A 24,510-nucleotide genomic window follows, 5' to 3' on the forward strand; every position below is an offset into this window, starting at 1 on the left:
GTTTTGTAACACAGTTATCGGCAACTGGCAAGAGCCATATGGTTGTCGTTTTATTGTATGAAATGCAATCGCCATGTAATTGCTTTACTTTATCACTAAGCGGTAGTGATAGTCGTGGAAGCAATAGTTGGCGAGACAACAACGATGCTACGATGGAGATCAAGGTGTTAAGCCGGTGACGATGATGATCATGACGGTGCTTTGGAGATGGAGATCAAAGGCACAAGATGATGATGGCCATATCATATCACTTATATTGACTGCATGTGATGTTTATCCTTTATGCATCTTATTTTGCTTAGTATGGAGGTAGCATTATAAGATGATCTCTCACTAACTTTCAAGGTATAAGTGTTCTCCCTGAGTATGCACTGTTGCTACAGTTCGTCGTGCCGAGACACCACATGATGATCGGGTGTGATAAGATCTACGTTCACATACAACGGGTGCAAGCCAGTTTTGCACATGCAGAATACTCGGGTTAAACTTGACGAGCCTAGCATATGCAGATATGGCCTCGGAACACCGAGACTGAAAGGTCGAGGGTGAATCATATAGTAGATATGATCAACATAGTGATATTCAACATTGAAAACTACTCCATATCACGTGATGATCGGACATGGTTTAGTTGATATGGATCACGTGGTCACTTAGATGATTAGAGGGATGTCAATCTAAGTGGGAGTTCTTAAGTAATATGATTAATTGAACTTTAATTTATCATGAACTTAGTCCTGATAGTATTTGCATAACTATGTTGTAGATCAATAGCTCGCGATGTAGCTCCCCGTTTATTTTTTATATGTTCCCAGAGAAAAAATGTTGAAAGATGATAGTAGCAATGATGCGGACTAGGTCCGTGATCTAAAGATTATCCTCTTTGCTGCACAGAAGTATTATGTACTTGATGCACTGCTAGGTGACGGACCTATTGCAGGAGCAGATACAGACGTTATGAATGTTTGGCAAGCTTGGAATGATAACTACTTGATAGTTTAGTGCACCATGCTTTATGGCTTAGAACTAGGACTTCAAAAACATTTTGAACGCCACGAAGCATATAAGATGTTCCAAGAGCTAAAATTGGCATATCAGACTCATGCCTGATTCGAGAGGTATGAGACCTCTGACAAGTACTTTGCCTACAATATGGAGGAGAATAGCTCAACCAGTGAGCATGTGCTCAGATTGTCTGAGTACTACAATCGCTTGAATCAAGTGGGAGTTAATCTTCCAGATAAAATAGTGATTGATAGAGTTCTCTAGTCACTATCACTAAGTTACTGGAACTTCGTGATAGGGGTGGACTAATGAGCAGCTCGGCTCGTTAAGCTCATACTCGTTAAGCTCGTGCTCGTTAAGGCTCGGCTCGTTAAGCTCGTTAAGATTAACGAGTAGAAAACCCTGCTCGGCTCGGCTCATTTGAAGCTCGTTAAGCTCATGAGCGCTCGCGAGCGCTCGTTAACAGATTATAATATGTTATGATATACATGATGAATGTGTAGGTATGGTTTCCAAGATAAAATATGATGACTACAAAAGGAAATGAAGTAGTTTGTTGCCTCATATGTCGATTAGATTAAATAGATGGGCTGAGATGTTACAAAAAGTTTGTCACATAAGATAAAAATATGTGTTGTGTTGTTGCTAACGAGCTTAACAAGCTACTCGTGAAACTCGTTAGCTCACTCATTAAGCTCGTTAAGCTTAACGAGCTATAATCAATGATTGGCTCTGGTCATTAAGAACCGAGCTATGAGCTTAACGAGCTGAACTATCGAGCGCTCATTAAGCTCACGAGCTACGAGCTTTTGATCCAGCCCTACTTCGTGATGAACTATAATATGCAAGGGATGACGAGAACGACTCCCGAGATCTTCGTGATGCAGAAACCGACGAAGGTAGAAATCAAGAAAAGCATCAAATGTTGATGGTTGACAAGACCACTAGTTTCAAGTAAAAGGGCAAGGGAAAGAAAGGGAACTTCAAGAAGAATGACAAGCAAGTTGCCACTCCCATGAAGAATCCCAAAGCTAGACCCAAGCCTGAAACTGAGTGCTTCTACTGCAAAGGAAATGGTCACTGGAAGCAGAACTGCCCCAAATACTTGGAGAATAAGAAGGATGGCAAAGTGAACAAAAGTATATATGATATACATGTTATTGATGTGTACTTTACTAGTGTTCATTGTAGCCCCTGGGTATTTGATACTGGTTCAGTTGCTATGATTAGTAAACTCAAAACAGGAGTTACAAAATGAACAAGGACTAGTTGAGGGCAAGGTGACGATGTGTGTTGGAAGTGATTCCAAGGTTGATAAGATCACCATCGCACACTCCCTTTACCTTCGGGATTAGTGTTGAACCTAAAATAAATGTTATTTGGTGTTTGTGTTGAGCATAATATGATTGGATCATGTTTATTGCAATACGGTTATTCATTTAAGTCAAAGAATAATTGTTATCTTGTTTACATGAATAATACCTTCTGAGGTCATACACCCAAGGTGAATGGTTTACTGAATCTCGATCGTAGTGATACACATATTCATAATATTGATGCCAAAAGATGCAAAGTTGATAATGATAGTGCAACATATTTGTGGCACTACCGTTTAGGTCATATTGGTGTAAAGAGCATGAAGAAACTCCATCCTGATGGGCTTTTGGAATCACTTGATTACGAATCACTTGATGCTTGCAAACCATGCCTCATGGGCAAGATGACTAAGACTCCATTCTCCGGAACAATGGCGCGAGCAACTGACTTATTGGAAATAATACATACTGGTGTATGCGATCCGATGAGTGTTGAGGCTCGCGGTGGGTATCGTTTTTTTTTCCTGACCTTCACAGATGATTTGAGCGGATATGTGTATATCTACTTAATGAAACACAAGTCTGAATCATCGTAACAATGAAATAAAGTTTCTGCGATCTAATCGGGGAGGCAAATATTTGAGTTACGAGTTTGACCTTCAATTAAAACAATGTGGAATAGTTTCACAAACTCATGCCACCTGGAACACCATAGCATGATGGTGTGTCCAAACATCGTAGTCATACTTTATTAGATATGGTGCGATTTATGATGTCTCTTACCAATATACCACTATCGTATTGGGGTTATGCATTAGAGACAGTTGCATTCACGTTAAATAGGGCACCATCTAAATCCGTTGAGATGACACCATATGAACTGTGGTTTAGCAAGAAACCTAAGTTGTCGTTTCTTAAAGTTTGGGGCTATGATTCTTATGTGAAAAAGCTTCAACCTGATAAGCTCGAACCCAAATCGGAGAAATGCATCTTTATAGGATACCCAAAGGAAACTATTGGGTACACCTTCTATCACAGATCCGAAGGCAAGATTTTCGTTGCTAAGAATGGAACCTTTCTAGAGAATGAGTTTCTCTCGAAAGAAGTGAGTGGGAGGAAAGTAGAACTTGATGAGGTAACTATACCTTCTCTCGAATTGGAAAGTAGTTCATCAGAGAAATTTGTTCCTATGATGCCTACACAACCTAGAGAGGAGTTTAATGATGATGATCATGAAACTTCAGATCAAGTTACTGCAGAACTTCGTAGGTCAACCAGAGCACGATCCGCACCAGAGTGGTATGGTAATCATGTACTGGAAGTCATGTTACTAGACCATGATGAACTTACAAACTATGAGGAAGCGGCGATGAGCCCAGATTCTGTGAAATGGCTTAAGGCCATGAAATCTGAGATGGGGTCCATTTATGAGAACAAAGTATGGACTTTGATTGACTTGCCTGATGATCGGTGAGCCATTCAGAATAAATGGATCTTCAAGAGGAAGACGGGCGCTAATAGTACTGTTACTATCTACAAAGTTCGAATTGTCGCAAAAGGTTTTTGACAAGTTCAATGTGTTGACTACGATGAGATTTTCTTACTTGTATCGATGCTTAAAAGTTTGTCCGAATCATGTTAGGAGTTGCCGCATTTTATGAAATCTGGCAAATGGATATCAAAACTACATTCCTTAATGGATTTATTAAAGAAGAGTTGTATATGATGCAACCAGAAGGTTTTGTCAATCCTAAAGATGCTAACAAAGTGTGCAAGCTCTAGCGATCCATCTATGGACTGGTGCAAGCATCTCGGAGTTGGGATATACGCATTGATAAGTTGATCAAAGCATATAGTTTTATACAGACTTGCGGTGAAGCATGTATTTACAAGAAAGTGAGTGAGAGCACTACAACCTTCTGATAAGTATATGTGAATGACATATTGTTGATCGGAAATGATATAGTATTTTCTGGAAAGCATAAAGGAGTGTTTGCAAGGAGTTTTTCAAAGAAAGACCTCGGTAGAGCTGCTTACATATTGAGCATCAAGATCTCCAGATATAGATCAAGACGCTTGATAAGTTTTTTTCAATGAGTACATACCTTGACAAGATTTTGAAGGAGTTCAAAATGGATCAGTCAAAGAAGGAGTTGTTGCCTGTGTTGCAAGGTGTGAAGTTGAGTAAAGACTCAAAAACCCGACCACGGCAGAAAATAGAAAGAAAATGAAAATTCATTCCCTATGCCTCAGTCATAGGTTCTATAAAGTATGTTATGTTGTGTACCAGACCTATTGTATACCTTAGCATGATTTTGGCAAGGGAGTACAATAGTGATCTAGGAGTAGATCACTCGACAGCGGTCTGATAACCCACAAGTATAGGGGATCGCAACAGTTTTCGAGGGTAGAGTATTCAACCCAAATTTACTGATTCGACACAAGAGGAGACAAAGAATATTCTCAAGTATTAGAAGATGAGTTGTCAATTCAACCACACCTGGATAACTTAATATCTGCAGCAAGGTATTTAGTAGCAAAGTAATATGATAGTAGTGGTAACGGTGGTAAAAGTAACGGTAGCGGTTTTGGTTTTATAGTGATTATAACAGTAGCAACGGAAAAGTAAATAAGCGAAGAACAATATATGAAAACCTCATAGGCATTGGATTGGTGATGGAGAATTATGCCGGATGCGATCGATCATGTAACAGTCATAACCTAGGGTGACACATAAGTAGCTCCAGTTCATCAATGTAATGTAGGCATGTATTCCGAATATAGTCATATGTGCTTATGGAAAAGAACTTGCATGACATCTTTTGTCCTACCCTCCCGTGGCAGCGGGGTCCTATTGGAAACTAAGGGATATTAAGGCCTCCTTTTAATAGAGTACCGGACCAAAGCATTAACACATAGTGAATACATGAACTCCTCAAACTACGGTCATCACCAGTAGTGGTCCCAATTATTGTCACTTCGGGGTTAACGGATCATAGCACATAATAGGTGACTATAGACTTGCAAGATAGGATCAAGAACTCACATATATTCATGAAAACATAATAGGTTCAGATCTGAAATCATGGCACTCAGGCCCTAGTGACAAGCATTAAGCATAGCAAAGTCATAGCAACATCAATCTCAGAACATAGTGGATACTAGGGATCAAACCCTAACAAAACTAACTGGATTAAATGATAAATCTCATCCAACCCATCACCGTCCAGCAAGCCTACGATGGAATTACTCACGCACGGCGGTGAGCATCATGAAATTGGTGATGGAGGAAGGTTGATGATGACGATGGCGATGGATTCCCCTTTGCGGAGCCCCGAACGGACTCCAGATCATCCCTCCCGAAAGAGTCTAGGGCTTGGCGGCGGCTCCGTATCGTAAAACGCGATGAATCCTTCTCTCTGATTTTTTTCTCCCCGAACGTGAATATATGGAGTCAAGGTTGAGGTCGGTGGAGCATCAGGGGCCCCACGAGGGCGCGCCCAGGGGGCAGGCGCGCCTCCCACCCTCGCGGTCAGGTGGAGGCCCCCCTGACGTGGATTCTTCTTCCAGTATTTTTTATATATTCCAAAATAATTCTCCGTTGATTTTCAGGTCATTCTGAGAACTTTTATTTCTACACAAAAATAACACAATGGCAATTCTGCTGAAAACATCGTCAGTCCGGGTTAGTTCCATTCAAATCATGCAAGTTAGAGTCCAAAACAAGGGCAAAAGTGTTTGGAAAAGTAGATACGACAAAGACGTATCAACTCCCCCAAGCTTAAACCTTTGCTTGTCCTCAAGCAATTCAGTTGATAAACTGAAAGTGATAAAGAAAAACTTTTACAAACTCTGTTTGCTCTTGTTGTTGCAAATATGTAAAGCCAACATTCAAGTTTTCAACAAAGATTATGAACTAACCATATTCACAATAACACTTAGGTCTCATGTTTACTCATATCAATGGCATAATCAACTAGCGAGCAATAATAATAAATCTCGGATGACAACACTTTCTCAAAACAATCATGATATGATATAACAGGATGGTATCTCGCTAGCCCTTTCTGAGACCGTGAAACATAAATGCAGAGCACCTTTAAAGATCAAGGACTGACTAGACATTGTAATTCATGGTAAAAGAGATCCAGTCAAGTCATACTCAATGTAAACTAATAGTAATGAATGCAAATAACAGTGGTGCTCTCCAATTGGTGCCTTTTAATAAGAGGATGATGACTCAACATAAAAGTAAATGGATAGGCCCTTTGTAGAGGGAAGCAGGGATTTGTCGAGGTGCCAGAGCTCGGTTTTGAAATAGATATGAATAATATTTTGAGCGGAATACTTTCATTGTCAACATAACGACCGAGAGATCTCGATATCTTCCATGCTACACACATTATAGGCGGTTCCCAAATAGAATGGTAAAGTTTATACTCCCCCTCCACCAACAAGCATCAATCCATGGCTTGCTCGAAACAACGAGTGCCTCCAACTAACAACAATCCTGGGGGAGTTTTGTTTGCAATTATTTTGATTTTGATTTGCTTAAAGCATGGCACTAGGCATCCCGGTGACCAGCCATGTTCTCGTGAGTGAGGAGCGGAGTCCACTCCTCTTGAGAATAGACCGCCTAGCATGGAAGATACAGACAGCCCTAGTTGATACATGAGCTATTTGAGCATACAAAACAGAATGTTTATTTGAAGGTTTAGAGTTTGGCACATACAAATTTACTTGGAACGGCAGGTAGATAACGTATATAGGTAGGTATGGTGGACTCATATGGAACTATTTTGGGGTTTATGGAATTGGATGCACAAGCAGTATTCCCGCTTAGTACAAGTGAAGGCTAGAAAAAGACTGGGAAACGACTAGCTAGAGAGCGACGACAGTCATGAACATGAATTAAAATTAATCAACACCGGATGCAAGCATGAGTAGGATATAATGCACCACGAACATAAATATCATAGAGGCTATGTTGATATTGTTTCAACTACATGCATGAAAATGTGCCAAGTCAAGCCACCCGAATCGTTGAAAAGAGGATACCACCCTATCATACCACATCACAACCATTTTAATAGCATGTTGGCACACAAGGTAAACCATTATAAGCTCCTAGCTAATTAAGCATGACATAAGCAACTATAATATCTAATTGTCATTGCAAACATGTTTATTCATAATAGGCTGAATCAGGAACGATGAACTAATAATATTTACAAAACAAGAGAGGTCGAGTTCATACCAGCTTTTCTCATCTTAATAAGTTCATCATATAATCATCATTATTGCCTTTCACTTGCACGACCGAATAGTGTAGTGTATGTGCATTGGACTAAGCTGGAATCTGCAAGCATTCAATTCAAGAGAGAAGACAAGGTAATATGGGCTCTTTGTTAGGTCAACAATAATGCAAAAGAGAGCCACTCAACATTTTCATCATGGTCTTCTCCTCTCAACCCCCAAAGAACAATAAAAGAAATAAAACTATTTACAAGGGAAAGCTCCCAACAGGCAAAAGAAGAACGAGAAATCTTTTTGGGTTTTTCTTTTTAATTATTACTACTACAGTATGAAAAGTAAACTAGCTAAAAGCTACAACTAATTTTTTTGGTTTTTCTTAAGGTTTATCAAACACACAAGAAGAAAGCATAAAAAGGAAATGAACTAGCATGGATGATACAATGAAAAAGTATGAGCACTGACAACTAGCATGAGTGTGTGAACAAGAATGTAATGTCGGTGAGAAATACGTACTCCCCCAAGCTTAGGCTTTTGGCCTAAGTTGGTCTATGGCCACGCCTGGCCTGGCGGATATCCAAAGTTGTAGTTGGGGTCGTACTGAGATGCAGCGGCAATTGCCTGATGAGCTGCAGCTTGGAGGCGAGCTGTCTCCGCCCTCCTCTCGTACTCGGTCGCCTCCTCCCTGGTTATAATATATCTCCCTTTTGCCTGAAAGTCAAAGAAGGCAGGAGCAGGGAGAGCAACATGATAGGTGCGTCGTCTGTCAAAGATTAGTCGGTACTGGAGGAACTGATCGTTCCTCTCAACAAACTAATGATGAACCATAGCATCATAATCTAAATAAGAAGGAGGTAACTCAATATCATCTCCACGTATGGGTATCTCAAGAAAGTTAGCTATAGGAGTTGCATAAATTCCACCAAAGAAATCTCCATGAATATGATTATTATGCAACCTATGTGCAACAATGGCCCCCAAGTTATATTGTCTATCTCCTAATACAGCGCTCCTGAGAACGCTAAGATCAGGTACACACATGTGACATGCTTCATCTTTACCGTTTATGCACCTTCCTATGAAGAGAGCAAAATAATGTATAGCAGGAAAATGAATGCTCCCTATGGTAGCTTGTGTTACATCTCTAGATTCCCCCACTGTAATACTAGCAAGAAAATCTCTAAATTCAGATTTGCGAGGTTCACTAACATTTCCCCACTGTGGGAGTTTACAAGCAATGTTAAAATCTTCTAAGTCCATGGTATAAGATTTATCATAAAGATCAAACATGACAGTCTGAGAATTGCGTGATGATGAAAATTTAAACCTTCTCACAAATGAATCAGTTAAATAGAGGTATTGACGGCACTTATCTGCCTCGAAGCTTTCCAGATCAGCATTACACACATATGCTTCAAATTCCTCCTTGATTCCTGCTCGAACCATGAAGTCATCTAACAACCATTCACAAGGCCGCACTTGAGCGTCCCTCGGTGGTTCATCATCCGGCTCACGCATTGCTAGTCTGGGTTCTTGCTTCCTTGAAGAACCACCTTGGTACATTTTCCTAAACATATTTCTTCCTCTGAAAAATTTCTGAAATCTTTTAGTAACTTCAAAATAAAAGTGAACCAAACTCAACAAAATTGATAGCAACTACTCCTACAAGTGCCTAGAGGATATATCATGCATTAAAACTACTTTTGACCATATAAATTTGACATGCAAGCTCAAGAACAGGGTCACCTAAGCAGCAAAAAATTGCAATGAATAAAGCACTAGAGCAAAAACTAATTGGACCATTGGAGGAGTCACATACCAAAGAACAATCCCCCAAAGCAGTTTTGTGAATGGAGCTTTGAGTTAGGAGATCGAAAATGGCAGCAAGATGAGCTAGAACTCGGGTTTGAGCTGGATGGTGATTTTTTTGGGAGGAAGAAGGAGGGTGTGGTGGCTGGAATAAGTGGAGGGGGCCACCGTGGGCCCACGAGGCAAGGGGCGCGCCCTGGACCCTCGTGGCTAGGTGCTTGCTCCCCTGCTGTGTTCTCAGTGCCAGATATTCTCAAATATTTCAGAAAAAATCATATTTAAATTTCAGGGCATTTGAAGAAATTTTATTTTCGGAGTATTTTTTTATTGCATGGATAATTCATAAAACGGACAGAATATACTATTTTTGCTTTATTTAATATAAATAACAGAAAGTAAAAAGAGGGTACAGAGAGTTGTGTTTTCTAACTTCATCCATCTTATGCTCATCAAAAGGAATCCACTAACAAGGTTGATCAAGTCTTGTTAACAAACTCATTCCGAATAACATGGAACCGGAGAATTTTCGAATAACACTAGGTTACCTCAACAGGGATATGCATGTCCCCAATAATAAGAATATCATATTTCTTCTTGACAGTAGATAGAGGAAATTCAAAACCTCCAAAAATAATCGATGGAATTTTTCCAATAGAGTTTATACTATGAACTTGAGGTTGTTTCCTCAGAAAGTGTACCATATGCTCATTACCATTAACATGAAAAGTGACATTGCCTTTGGTGCAATCAATAACAGCCCCTGCAGTATTCAAAAAGGGCCTTCCAAGAATAATAGACATACTATCGTCCTCGGGAATGTCAAGAATAACAAAGTCCGTTAAGATAGTAACGTTTGCAACCACAACAGGCACATCCTCACAAATACCAACAGGTATAGCAGTTGATTTATCAGCCATTTGCAAAGATATTTCAGTAGGTGTCAACTTATTCAAATCAAGTCTACGATATAAAGAGAGAGTCATAACACTAACACCAGCTCCAAGATCACATAAAGCAGTTTTAACATAGTTCATTTTAATGGAGCATGGTATAGTTGGTACTCCTGGATCTCCAAGTTTCTTTGGTATTCCACCCTTAAAAGTATAATTAGCAAGCATGGTAGAAATTTCAGCCTCCGGTATCTTTCTCTTATTTGTAACAATAACTTTCATATACGTAGCATAAGGATTCATTTTAAGCATATCAGTCAAATGCATACGCAAAAAGATAGGTCTAATCATTTCAGCAAAGCGCTCAAAATCCTCATCATCCTTCTTCTTGGATGGTTTAGGAGGAAAAGGCATGGTTTTCTGAACCCATGGTTCTCTTTCTTTACCGTGCTTCCTAGCAACAAAGTCTCTCTTATCATAACGTTGATTCTTTGATTGTCGGTTATCAAGATCAACAACATGTTCAATCTCTACATCATTATTATTACTAGGTTGAGCATCAACATGAATATCATCATTAACATTATCACTAGGTTCATGTTCATTACCAGATTGTGTTTCAGCATCAGAAATAGAAATATCATTGGGATTCTCAGGTGTGTCAACAACAGGTTCACTAGAAGCATGCAAAGTCCTATCATTTTTTTGTTTCTTCCTTTTAGAAGGACTAGGTGCATCTATATTAGTTCTCTCAGAATATTGCTCAATTCTCTTAGGATGGCCCTCGGGATACAAAGGTTCCTGAGTCATTTTACCACCTCTACTCACAACTCTAACAACATTATTATTTTTCTTACTTTTTAATTCATTGAGCAAATCATTCTGAGCTTTAAGTACTTGTTCTACTTGAGTGGTAACCATAGAAGCATGTTTACTAATAAGTTTAAGTTCACCCGTAACATTAGCCATATGGTCACTCAAGTGTTCTATCATATAAGCATTATGTTTCAATTTTCTACCAACATAAGCATTGAAGTTTTCTTGTTTAACAATAAAATTATCAAACTCATCTAAGCATTGGCTAGCAGACTTATAACGAGGAATATCACCTTCATAAAATCTATAGAGAGAATTTACCTTTACTACATGTGTCGGGTTATCAAGATCATGTATTTCTTCAACAGGCGGACAATTAAGACCATGTATTTCTTCAATAGGAGGTAAATTCTTAATATCTTCAGCTTTAATACCTTTTTCTTTCATAGATTTCTTTGCCTCTTGCATATCTTCAGGACTGAGAAATAGAATACCCCTTTTCTTCGGAGTTGTCTTAGGAGTTGGTTCAGGAAGTGTCCAATTGTTTTCATTAGTCAGCATATTATTCAATAGAATTTCAGCTTGATGAACAGTTCTTCCCCTGAAAACACAACTAGCACAACTATCCAGGTAATCTCTAGAAGCATCGGTTAGTCCATTATAAAAGATATTAAGTATTTCATTTTTCTTGAGAGGATGATCAGGCAAAGCATTAGATAATTGGAGGAGACTCCCCCAAGCTTGTGGGAGACTCTCTTCTTCAATTTGCACAAAATTATATATTTCCCTTAAAGCAGCTTGTTTCTTATGAGCTGAGAAATATTTAGCAGAGAAGTACTAAATCATATCCTGGGGACTACACACACAACCAGGATCAAGAGAATTAAACCATATCTTAGCATCGCCCTTTAATGAGAACGGAAATAACTTAAGGATATAATAATAGCGAGTTTTCTCATCATTAGTGAATAGGGTGGCTATATCATTTAATTTAGTAAGATGTGCCACAACAGTTTTAGATTCATAGCCATAAAAGGGATCAGATTCAACCAAAGTAATTATCTCAGGATCGACAGAGAAATCATAATCCTTATCAGTAACAAAGATAGGTGCAGTAGCATAAGCAGGATCATATTTCATTCTAGCATTCAAAGACTTTTCTTTAAGCTTAGCTAATAATTTCTTAAGATCACTTCTATCATTGCAGGCAAGAAAGTCTCTAGCAGTTTCTTCATCCATAACATAACCCTTAGGAACAATAGGTAATTCATATCTAGGCGGAGAATCTTCATCATCACTTTCATCAATATTATCAGTTTCAATAATTTCATTCTCTCTAGCCCTAGCAAGTTGTTCATCAAGAAATTCACCAAGTGGCACAGTAGTATCAAGCATAGAAGTAGTTTCATCATAAGTATCATGCATAGCAAAAGTGGCATCATCAATAACATGCGACATATTAGAATTAACAGCAGAAGCAGGTTTAGGTGTCGCAAGTTTACTCAAAACAGAAGGTGAATCAAGTGCATAGCTAGATGACAGTTCCTTACCTCCCCTCGTAGTTGAGGGATAGATCTTAGTTATAGGATCTTTCAAGTTCTTCATAATGATAGATATAAATCCCAAGTGACTCAAAGAATAGAGCTATGCTCCCCGACAACAGCGCCAGAAAATAGTCTTGATAACCCACAAGTATAGGGGATCGCAACAGTTTTCGAGGGTAGAGTATTCAACCCAAATTTATTGATTTGACACAAGGGGAGCCAAAGAATATTCTCAAGTATTAGCGACTGAGTTGTCAATTCAACCACACCTGGATAACTTAATATCTGCAGCAAGGTATTTAGTAGCAAAGTAATATGATAGTAGTGGTAACGGTGGTAAAAGTAACGGTAGCAGTTTTGGTTTTATAGTGATTGTAACAGTAGCAACGGAAAAGTAAATAAGCGAAGAACAATATATGAAAACCTCATAGGCATTGGATCGGTGATGGAGAATTATGCCGGATGCGATCGATCATGTAACAGTCATAACCTAGGGTGACACAAAACTAGCTCCAATTCATCAATATAATGTAGGCATGTATTCCGAATATAGTCATACGTGCTTATGGAAAAGAACTTGCATGACATCTTTTGTCCTACCCTCCCGTGGCAGCGGGGTCCTATTGGAAACTAAGGGATATTAAGGCCTCCTTTTAATAGAGTACCGGACCAAAGTATTAACACATAGTGAATACATGAACTCCTCAAACTACGGTCATCACTGGTAGTGGTCCCGATTATTGTCACTTCGGGGTTAACGGATCATAACACATAATAGATGACTATAGACTTGCAAGATAGGATCAAGAACTCACATATATTCATGAAAACATAATAGGTTCAGATCTGAAATCATGGCAGTCGGGCCCTAGTGACAAGCATTAAGCATAGCAAAGTCATAGCAACATCAATCTCAGAACATAGTGGATACTAGGGATCAAACCCTAACAAAACTAACTGGATTACATGATAAATCTCATCCAACCCATCACCGTCCAGCGAGCCTACGATGGAATTACTCACGCACGGCGGTGAGCATCATGAAATTGGTGATGGAGGAAGGTTGATGATGATAATGGCAACGGATTCCCCTCTCAGGAGCCCCGAACGGACTCCAGATCAGCCGTCCCGAGAGAGTGTAGGGTTTGGCGGCGGCTCCGTATCGTAAAACGTGATGAATCCTTCTCTCTGATTTTTTTTCTCCCTGAACGTGAATATATGGAGTCAAGGTTGAGGTCGGTGGAGCGTCAGGGGCCTCACGAGGCAGGGGGGCGCGCCCCCACCCTCGTGGACAGGTGGACACTACTAGGGAAAAGGCTAGCAGCAGCGCGGGTTTTAGGTGTATCAGTAGCGCGGGGACTGGCGCTACTAATAAGGCGCTACAGCTAACACTTAGCAGTAGCGCGTGCTCACCAGCGCTACTGCTACACAAGTGTAGCAGCAGCGTGCTTAATGGAAGCTCGATACTGCTAATAGCTATAGCGCGCTTCTCCTGTGCGCGCTACTGCTACTACCGCGCTGCTGCTAACTTTTCTCCACTCGCTACTGCTAATTTTAGTAGTTTTTTGTTTTTTTCGGCATATTTGTTTTGTATTTGAACATGCTTTATAGAAGAATCCTTAGCACATACAAATGTCATCATGATACACATACAAATGCCTGCGAGACCACAAATGTAATCATAGCATATACATACAAATAGTCTCATCATAATCATCATCCAACACAAAGTGGTATCTTGTCATCATCTCGAAAATAGCGATACATGCAAGTCTCGAATACTTGCAACTACAACGTCATCCATCTAAACAAAGGTATACGCGGGAAGAGCTATCACTATGAGTGAGAGCGGAACTATGCAGTACATGAGGTGGCGGTTACGAGTCCTCTCTCGCGCTAGCGTGAACCTCAAGTAACTAGCTTCTCCTTCTTGTCTACTTTTGAAGCCTTTATGGTTGGCGCCCGAGAACCCATTCACTTGCGCCTGACACTCATGCCACTCGTTGTACACCCCCGAAACCTTCCCTTTGTACACGACATAGCACTTCCATCTCGCCATCAAGAAACTAGGTACCTGTTAGAGATGCATGTTCATGAAGAGGATGTACAATCATATATATGCAACAAAATATACTAGAGCAACACCGAAAAAGAAAGGGTTAGCAACTAGATGCAACATACAGTACCTTCCCTGCCGGTATCTTCCCCGTCGGTACATTCCCCGCCGGTCTCGGCGCCGCCATCGGTGCCGGCGCCATCGGTGTCGATGTCGGCGTCAGTACCATCATTGAGGCCGACCTGCAAACCTTGCTTAGCAGTCAAACAGTCGAGGTACTCTTGTTCACCCTCATAATCCATCTCGTCTGCATCTTGGTCAGAAGGCCCAATTTCTTCGTTGTTCGACATGTTTCCTATGATTAAGTGTCCTCGTTTATTTCTAAAAGTATGAATAAATGAGAAATGACATAAAAAAGAAATCTATGTGCCAGCACTCGATATGCCAACTATGTAGCACAAATCATGCCTTTATTCACGGCAAATTTCGGCATGACCTTTGCTAAAAAATGGACATATTGAGCGCCTAAAATTCACCGGAATGGAAATGAATCAACATTCTAGCGTAACATAGGCCACTCGAATCATTTACCAAAATTGAACCAAAACATCACATGTCTAAATGACATGTTCAAATTCCAAACATGACATGTCCAAAACATGACATATCCACATATCACATGTCTAGTTCAAATGTGCGTATAAATTTAGCCTACCTAAATTTGCTTTAACAAGGGATGTTGATTTGGAAAATTGCTTAAATGCTGCCTTTTTTTTAACTACAATTGCTTAACCCTAAATTTCTGTCCTATTTTAAAACCTAGCTAAATTCATAACTAAATAGATAACCTAATTAACCTACTGCCCTAACTAAAACCTAAGTAAATTAACCGAAGAACCCTAGCTAGCAGAGAGAGGGGGTTTACAGAGGGTGTAGGGGCGAGGAGGCAGGCCCGACGACGGCCGAGGTTGGGAGGAGAGGAAGCAGAGGAGGGAGGCGAGGGCCAACGGGTCGGGGGCGAGCACGCCGGGGTCGGGGGCGAGCGCCGGGGTCGGGGGCGAGCGCTGGGTCAGGGGCGAGGGCCGGGTCGGGGTGAGCGCCGGGGCCGGGTCAGGGGCGAGCGTCGGGGCCGGGTCGGGGGCGAGCGTCGGGGCGCGGTGGTGCGACGGTGGAAGAGAGAGTGGGGATTTGGGGGAAAAGAGGTGGGATGAAGCAGGGAGAGTGAGAATTTTGGGTTAAGTGGACGTAGCAGTAGTGCGTTTAGACAAAACGCGCTGCTACTACCTTCACTAGCTGTAGCGGTTTAGATAAAATGCGCTGCTACTACCTTCACTAGCTGTAGCGGTTTAGATAAAACGCGCTGCTACTACCTTCACTAGCTATAGCGGTTTTAGATAAAACACGCTGCTACTACCTTCACTAGCTGTAGCGGTTTTATAAGGAAATCGCTACTGCTAGCTTGACTGTAGTTGTTTTATAAGGAAATCGCTACTGCCCGTTTTCCTTTTTCTTTTCCTTTATTTTCTCCCACTTTTATTTCCCGAGAGCAGTGAACGAAGGGAAGGCGATATATATTGCATCATTTGACGGTTAAATATGTATACAAAATAGGAACATATATATTACATCATTGGACCCATGCATAATAATGGCTAAGTGTGTATACAAAATAGGAACATATATATATATATATTACATCATTTAACCGATAACATATGGTTCCTGAGTGCTGACATTTTCGTTTTTGAGTCAGCTTCTTTCCCTTCTTGTTCGTCGAAGAATAATTGAGCCCCTCATTATGACTTTGCCTTTTCCATGGAGTACGATTTTTCTTAGGTAATGTAGTATTGATTCTTCTTTTGACGTATACTTTATCATCATCGTCATCTTCCCTCATTGGGTTGTCGTACTGATCATAGTCTTCCTCGTTGGCGACTCCATCCATTCCAATGATGTTCATTTTGCCTCTCCTCACGACAGCACGACTGGGATTGCATGGGTCGGTTATGAAGAAGCATCGTGTCACGTGCTTAGCGTGTACCCATGGCTCGTTTTTGGTGATAGCGTTCATGGTAGCGCTCTTGGCGTCGGGTATAGTCATGGTAGTGAAAATCCGGTTTTCTCTTTCGACATTCTTAGCCCATCTGACATGGAACATCGTCGTGTTGTGCAGTCCAGAGTAGTCAAGCTCCCAGATCTCCTCGACCCTTCCATAAAATCGTTCAGTTGCGCCGTTGTCGCTGCCGGTCATGCATTCCATCGTCACCCCTGAGTTCTGATCATCACTGTTCATATCTTTGGCCTCCGTGTAGAATGTGTATCCGTTGATATCATATGCCTGATAGGTTACGAGGTTGGGCGAGGGGCCATGTGCTAAGGCGTATATGAGCAATCCGTCGAGATCGAGCACACGGTGGAGATGATGATTTAGGGAGATCAAAAGTGCGCAAAGCTCTTATTGACAAAGATAGATCTAGTTAGGGGGCAAATAGGTCACTTAACTAAATGCTACATCTACCTAGCTACCTAATTTGGGAGGAGACAACTTCAACTAGTGGAGGGGGAAGGAAAAAGAGAAAGGAGATGCATTAATGGAGGTGGTGTAGTTAGGTAGGAGTAATGAAGAGAGAGAGAAAGGTAGGTAGAAGAGGGAGAGTAATGGGGGAGAAGTACTGAGGAAGAAGAAGAGTGAGAGTGGGAGAGGTAGGGGAAAGGGAGAGGAGGGGGAGGGGGAGGACGGGTGGGGAAAAGGTGGTGGGTGCGGATTAGCAGTAGCGCGGGACGTAAAACGCGCTGCTGCTAACCGGGACCAAAAGTGTGCCTGATTTGAAAATTAGCAGCAGCGACCTCAGAAAAACCGCGCTACTGCTACAGCTATAGCAGTAGCGCGGCTGTGGCACTGCGCTGCTGCTAAATGGAGTTGGGTGGGCACTGTCGGTCGATATTTGTAGCAGCGCGGGTTACGCCGATCGCACTACTGCTAAGCACTTGTCAGTAGCGGGTTTTCCACACCCGCGCTACTGCTAATTAGCAGCAGCGCTCCTTTTTGAGTCGCGTTGTTGTTAAGATTCTGTGTATAGGGTTTTCCCTAGTAGTGGGAGGCCCCCTGATGTGGATTCTTCTTCCAATATTTTTTTATATATTCCAAAATAATTCTCCGTTGATTTTCAGGTCATTCCGGAAACTTTTATTTCTGCACAAAAATAGCACTATGGCAATTCTGCTAAAAACAGCATCAGTCCGGGTTAGTTCTATTCAAATCATGCAAGTTAGAGTCCAAAACAAGGGCAAAAGTGTTCAGAAAAGTAGATACGACGGAGACGTATCACGGTCAAAATTATCCTTAGAGTACTAAGGAAATATTTCTCGGTTATGGAGGTGATAAAAGAGTTCGTCGTAAAGAGTAACGTCGATGCAAGCTTTTGACACCGATCTAGATGACTCTAAGTCTCGATCTAGATACATATTGAAAGTGGGAGCAATTAGCTAGAGTAGCTCCGTGCAGAGGATTGTAGACATAGAAATTTGCAAAATACATACGGATCTGAATGTTGCAGACCCATAGACTAAACTTCTCTCACAAGCAAAACATGATCACTCTTTGGATGTTAATCACATAGCGATGTGAACTAGATTATTGACTCTAGTAAACCCTTTGGGTATTAGTCACATGAAGATGTGAACTATTGGTGTGAAATCACATGATGATGTGAACTAGATTATTGACTCTAGTGCAAGTGGGAGGCTGAAGGAAATATGCCCTAGAGGCAATAATAAAGTTGTTATTTATATTTCCTTATATCATGATAAATGTTTATTATTCATGCTAGAATTGTATTAATCGGAAACTTAGTACATGTGTGAAGACATAGACAAACAGAGTGTCACTAGTATGCCTCTACTTGACTAGCTCGTTAATCAAAGATGGTTAAGTTTCCTAGCCATAGACATGAGTTGTCATTCGATAAATGGGATCACATCATTAGAGAATGATGTGGTTGACTTGACCCATCCGTTAGATTAGCACTATGATTGTTTAGTTTATTGCTATTGCTTTCTCCATAACTTATACATGTTCCTATGACAATGAGATTATGCAACTCCCGAATACTGCAGGAACACTTAGTGTGCTATCAAACGTCACAACGTAACTGGGTGATTATAAAGATGCTCTACAGGTGTCTCTAATGGTGTTTGTTGAGTTGGCATAGATCAAGATTAGGATTTGTCACTCCGATTGTTGGATAGGTATCTCTGAGCCCACTCGGTAATGCACATCACTACAAGTCTTGCAAGCAATGTGACTAATGAGTTAGTTGCAGCATGTTGCATTATGGAACAAGTAAATAGACTTGCCAGTAACGAGATTGAACTAGGTATGATGATACCGACGGTCGAATCTCGGGCAAGTAACATACCGATGACAAAGGGAATAACTGTTGGGGAACGCAGTATTTCAAAACAAAATCCTTGACAAGATTCGATCATCGGTATCATTATACCTAGTTCAATCTCGTTACCGACAAGTCTATTTACTCGTTCCGTAATGCATCTTCCCGTAACTAACTCATTAGTCACATTGTTTGCAAGGCTTATCATGATGTGCATTACCGAGAGGGCCGAGAGATACCTCTCGATACTCGGAGTGACAAACCCTAATCTCGATCTATGCCAACCCAACAAACACCTTCAGAGACACCTGTAGAGCATCTTTATAATCACCCAGTTACGTTGTGACGTTTGATAGCACACAAGGTGTTCCTCCAGTATTCTGGAGTTGCATAATCTCATAGTCAAAGGAATATGTATAAGTCATGAAGAAAGCAATAGCAATAGAACTTAACAATCATTATGCTAAGCTAACGGATGTGTCTTGTCCATCACATCATTCTCCCAATGATGTGATCCTGTTCATTAAATGACAACACATGTCTATGGTCAGGAAACTTAACCATCTTTGATTAACGAGCTAGTCAAGTAGAGGCATACTAGGGACACTTTGTTTTGTTTATGTATTCACACATGTATCAAGTTTCCGGTTAATACAATTCTAGCATGAATAATAAACATTTATCATGATATAAGGAAATATAAATAACAACTTTATTATTGCCTCTAGGGCATATTTCCTTCACTAACCCCTCAAAAGCCCTCCCTAAACCCCCCTAACCCCACCCCAACAGCTCCGCCACCCAGCGCCCCTCCTACCGCAACGGCCAACAACGCTCCCCATCGATTGAGGTGGGCTAGGCATGCCATGCCATGTGCTGGCACGTGAGTAATCGTGCCCTGTCGGGCTAGCCCGCATGCTGAGGTTGGTGGCCCAAGCACGACACAAGGCGTGCTACGTTCCTGGCATGGCCCGATTAGCACATGTCGGGCCTGGCCCGTCGCATGCCGTGCTTCTTAGCTCCTGGGTCGGCCCACCAAGCACAGCCTGTTTGGCCACCTTTCTCACATAGTCTTTTTATTAAAAACACAGATCTTTATTCATTATCAATAACAATTACATCGTTTATGAAGAGGGATACAATTACACTCAAAGGCTCCTCAAACTAATCAAAAGTTGAAGGAAAACTTAGCTAACTTACCAAGTTCATGGGAAACCTTATTGGCTTCCATTTTACTGTAAACGAATATAGTAATGGAAAAATCACAAGCCAAAAAGTAACAATCGTCAAACACTGCAGCTGCTATACTCGCCGTCCGTCCTCCGTTGTTCATGGTTTCAATGACCTCCAGGTTATCTAAGTTTATAACAAGACTGTCACAACCCGCCCTTTGAGCAATTGATAGACCATATTTGAGCGCCAAATCATTTCCAACACACCATATATAACCATGATTTAGACAATTAGTCCCTATCATAATACTTTGCCAAATAAAAGAGGAACCCTTCTTTAACTTTGTATTCAACAAATCACTGTCAGGGAAATACTTAACTCTCTACATGGTAGCATTGCCAGGTTGAAAGAATGAATATCCTAGAATCCCACCCCTCTTGATTTTTGGGTACACACATTTTTCACCAAGCCATCCAATGCATCTGTTTCTGATTGCCCTCGCTCCACCCAAAAAATGAGACATCGCGAATTTTAAAGACGTACATCGCATAGGTGGGGATCACTTATACAACAGATTGAGCCATTGTCTCATAGTGTTTTTTTATCCTCTCGCATTGAACAAACATCGTCTGAAAAGCTGAAATAAATCTTAAAAAATGCAAACATCCATGTCAAATTTATGACTTGAGCCTTGACCAAGTTCATGTATATATAAGAGAATTTTTTTAACATTGTCTATATGGATATATAGACGTCCAAATTTACACATATTGTTGGAGATGCTCTAACCAAGTTCATGTCAACTTTTACGGGTCGGTGTGCTAGACAGCATGAATGGAGTCGAGCGGACGTTCCGATCGAAAGAGCTCCCGACACACTCTCATGTTTATTCCGGGAGAAAAGAACAAGATACCATGTGGCACGCAACCCAAACTGATGAGAAAATATCAGGTGAAAACCACATCTTCAATGAAAGGTTGGAAACTTTACCACAGGCTGTTGGATCTTGTATGTATGGACTAGATCCATCCATAACTGCTACATGTAGTTTTGCAGAAAAACGCCCGCCCCAGCAATGTTGTTCTGCACATGACCCCTGACGCATACAAGTATTACAGCTAGCTACCCCGTCACGTGTGGGGCTTCGGCACATGTCCCCACCTATTTGTGTTGATTGCGTGAAACTGAACGAAGACAAAAATTGAACGATGGGTACTACCCAGTTCCCTTGTAAATTTAAGTAGAACAAACAGTAAAATACATTAGCTAAAATCATTGCCCAGATAAATGACGAAACCACAACCAAAACCATTGCCCAGTTGAAGAACTCATGCACCTCACATAGCACATTTCCAGCAATTGAAACAATTTCCTAGAATATATTTAAGTAAAGCAAAACTCATGCATCTAATTCAGTCACTTAAATAATGCCCACACTCCAATACACGGTTACAAAATAGATGCATCATTCACAGTGATGGCAAATCTACACCTTTATACATCAGTCATTGAACACATAGCTCCAGTACACTAGCTAACAACTTGCAGATGCCCGGCCCCAACAGATAATACCTCCAATACACTAGCTAACAACTTGAAGAAGTTCGGCGCCAATAGCTAATAGCTCCATTACACTAGCCAAGAACATAATAATGTAATACTATTAGTCCTAAAAACTTGCAGAGGTAGGTAGGGCCACCAAGCAATCTGAAACAAAAAAATTAATTGGTCAAGCAGTAGGAAAAATTGCAAGAATTTATACCTAATTTTTTAAATCAATTTTTAATCCTAATCTATGAACATAGATACATCAGTGCATGTGTATTTATTAGGAAGCAAAATTTTAGAAATATTCTCAAACTAAGTCCAGAGGAATGTACCGCCATCATGTTTGCTGCACTTCCTTGTTCTTGTTCTTGTCTTTCTGTCTTCGCTTTCCACCCTTATCCTTATATCCCTTTAGTCCTTTTATTCTACCTCATGATGTGCATAAGCTTCATAGAAATCCTTGGCTGCGTTCAAATCTGTAAAAGTCATCCCTATGGCCGGCCTGATGTCATCATCACACTCCGGAGTACAAGATGAGCCATGAAATGTGGATGAAAAGCACAACGGTTTAACATGCTGGAATACAAGAAATTATAAGCATGCACATATTAGTTAGACAAGTACTTACACAGAAAGGTGCGCTATACAATTTTTGTTGTGTGGCAAATACAATTTCCGGGCTTGGTCTAGTGTGGATGGCTTATTCTGCATTAAACTGGGAGTTGCAAATAGCCAAAGGTGGTGCCTTGCTCACTTCACTGTGGCATTCCATAATTACTCCACAAAGAGAAGAAATACAGTTTGTAAGTCGAAAGCACACTCTCATAGGAGCCAGCCAATATGTGCCTTCCAGAATAACATAGAATAAAATAAACTGCTAGAAAGAACATTCAAGTGTTAGCAGTACCTAATCTCAGCTCACTTCACCGATCAATTGCAATATAAATTAAAACTGACAGCTAAAATCATTTCTACAATTTTTCTATGCTCAACCAGTTTCAACTCCTTTCTTATGCCCATCATACTACACACAAGTCTACAAGAAGTAAGGCTGAAGTTTTAGAACCTGTAGTATTCTCAAAACCGTGGGTTTTTTTTGTGTGTCTAGAAAAGAGGTCCCGGCCAATTTTTTCTAAACCAAATGAGACAAAATTGTTTATGTCCCTATCCATGACCAGATAAGAATAGATGTGATCTCTACCTTTGATTTCTCCTCATTCTGTTATATGGTAAATTAGTTGTATTATATCTCTTACTTATTAGCCATTTTGGGTTGCTTAAGTTGTGCTCTCGGATCCATTTTCTTCCAGCTGTCGTCACAATTACTTTTGATCTAGTTGATTGGTGAACCTTGATCAATCATGTACCTCCAGGTTAGATTAATTAAGCAATTTCATGCCAGTTGTGCTGGTCAAAACCATGGTAAAACAACATCCAAACACCTCAATATTTTTGGTAAAACTGAGGAAAACTACAATTTCAAGAACATTTAGTATTTCTTGCCTAGGCATTGGAATACTGCGGTTTTGGATTACCACAGTTTTGTAAAAATTGTGCTACCAAACTAAGCCTGATAGTTTCCTTCATTTAACAACTATACAATAACAAATATGCCTAGAACCACCAATATGGTAAACAATATTGTCAAATTAGCATGATGGGGTCTCCATGTTGCTGCATTAATATAAAACTTACTTACACAATGCATTAGTCTTTACCAACTTCTTGAAGACCAAAATCTGGACAGTAGAGTTAGGGGTAATCAGCAGTTCCAGCCAAGATACTACTACCTCATTCCCTCCCCTACTCTATTTGCTTTGCTTTGCATACCTATCCCAACTAGAAGTGCTAATCTTGGAGGAGACAACCAGAACCCACGACCTTGTCATCTCTTTTGCTTTGCAAACCTAGCCCAACTGACAGATAAAAACACTAGTTGAGCTACGATAAGAAGAATGTGGCAAAACATAACACAGAAGATGAACAATGTAATAGAAAGGTCCATACCTTCAGACCTAGATCCAGTACCAATCCGATGGGGAATGCCCAGAGGACGATTGGCTCGCTGGGCCAGGTGCCGGAGAGGAGAGAAGGCCGATGAAGAATTAGTCGCGTCAGTCGCCGGCCCTGCGCGGAACGAGGGCGTTGTGCTGGGTTGGCGCGGTGGGCCAGCCGCCGGAGAGGAGAGAGGGAATTAGCTGCGGCCGCCGGCCGCCGGTGTCATCTCCTAACCCTAGTTGTTGATGGGGAAAAATTGAATCAGGGTAGCTCCAAGGGGAAAGGCACGGGATGGCTCATCTTCCATCAGGGATGTTGTGCCGAGGTATAGGAAGATTATGGGGGTTCTTTTGCGATTCCTCCATCTTTTCATCTCATAATGTACACTCCTTATCCAACGGCACGGGATCAAGTTTCCATGCTTTCATTGAATATATGGTTTCCATCAGATATGTACTCCAAACCGATGAAGAGAAAAAAAAAACAAGATCACAGAGGGCGGCACGTCTGCCGCTCGCTGGCCCTCGGGATGGCTCCATTCTACTGCCACGCACGAGCCGCAGCTGAAGCAAAACGAGAAGCACGACGTCGCCCCTGCGGCCCCACATGCCAGCGCCCGACAGCCGGCCCAATTAACGTCCAGATCGATCAACGGCGCCTCTAAAGCCTAAAACCTCTCACCACGTCACGAGTCTCCTCCCTAATCCCCCT

The sequence above is a fragment of the Triticum aestivum genome, chromosome 3A, assembly GCF_018294505.1.
Source record: "Triticum aestivum cultivar Chinese Spring chromosome 3A, IWGSC CS RefSeq v2.1, whole genome shotgun sequence".
NCBI classification, from domain to species: Eukaryota; Viridiplantae; Streptophyta; class Magnoliopsida; order Poales; family Poaceae; genus Triticum; species Triticum aestivum.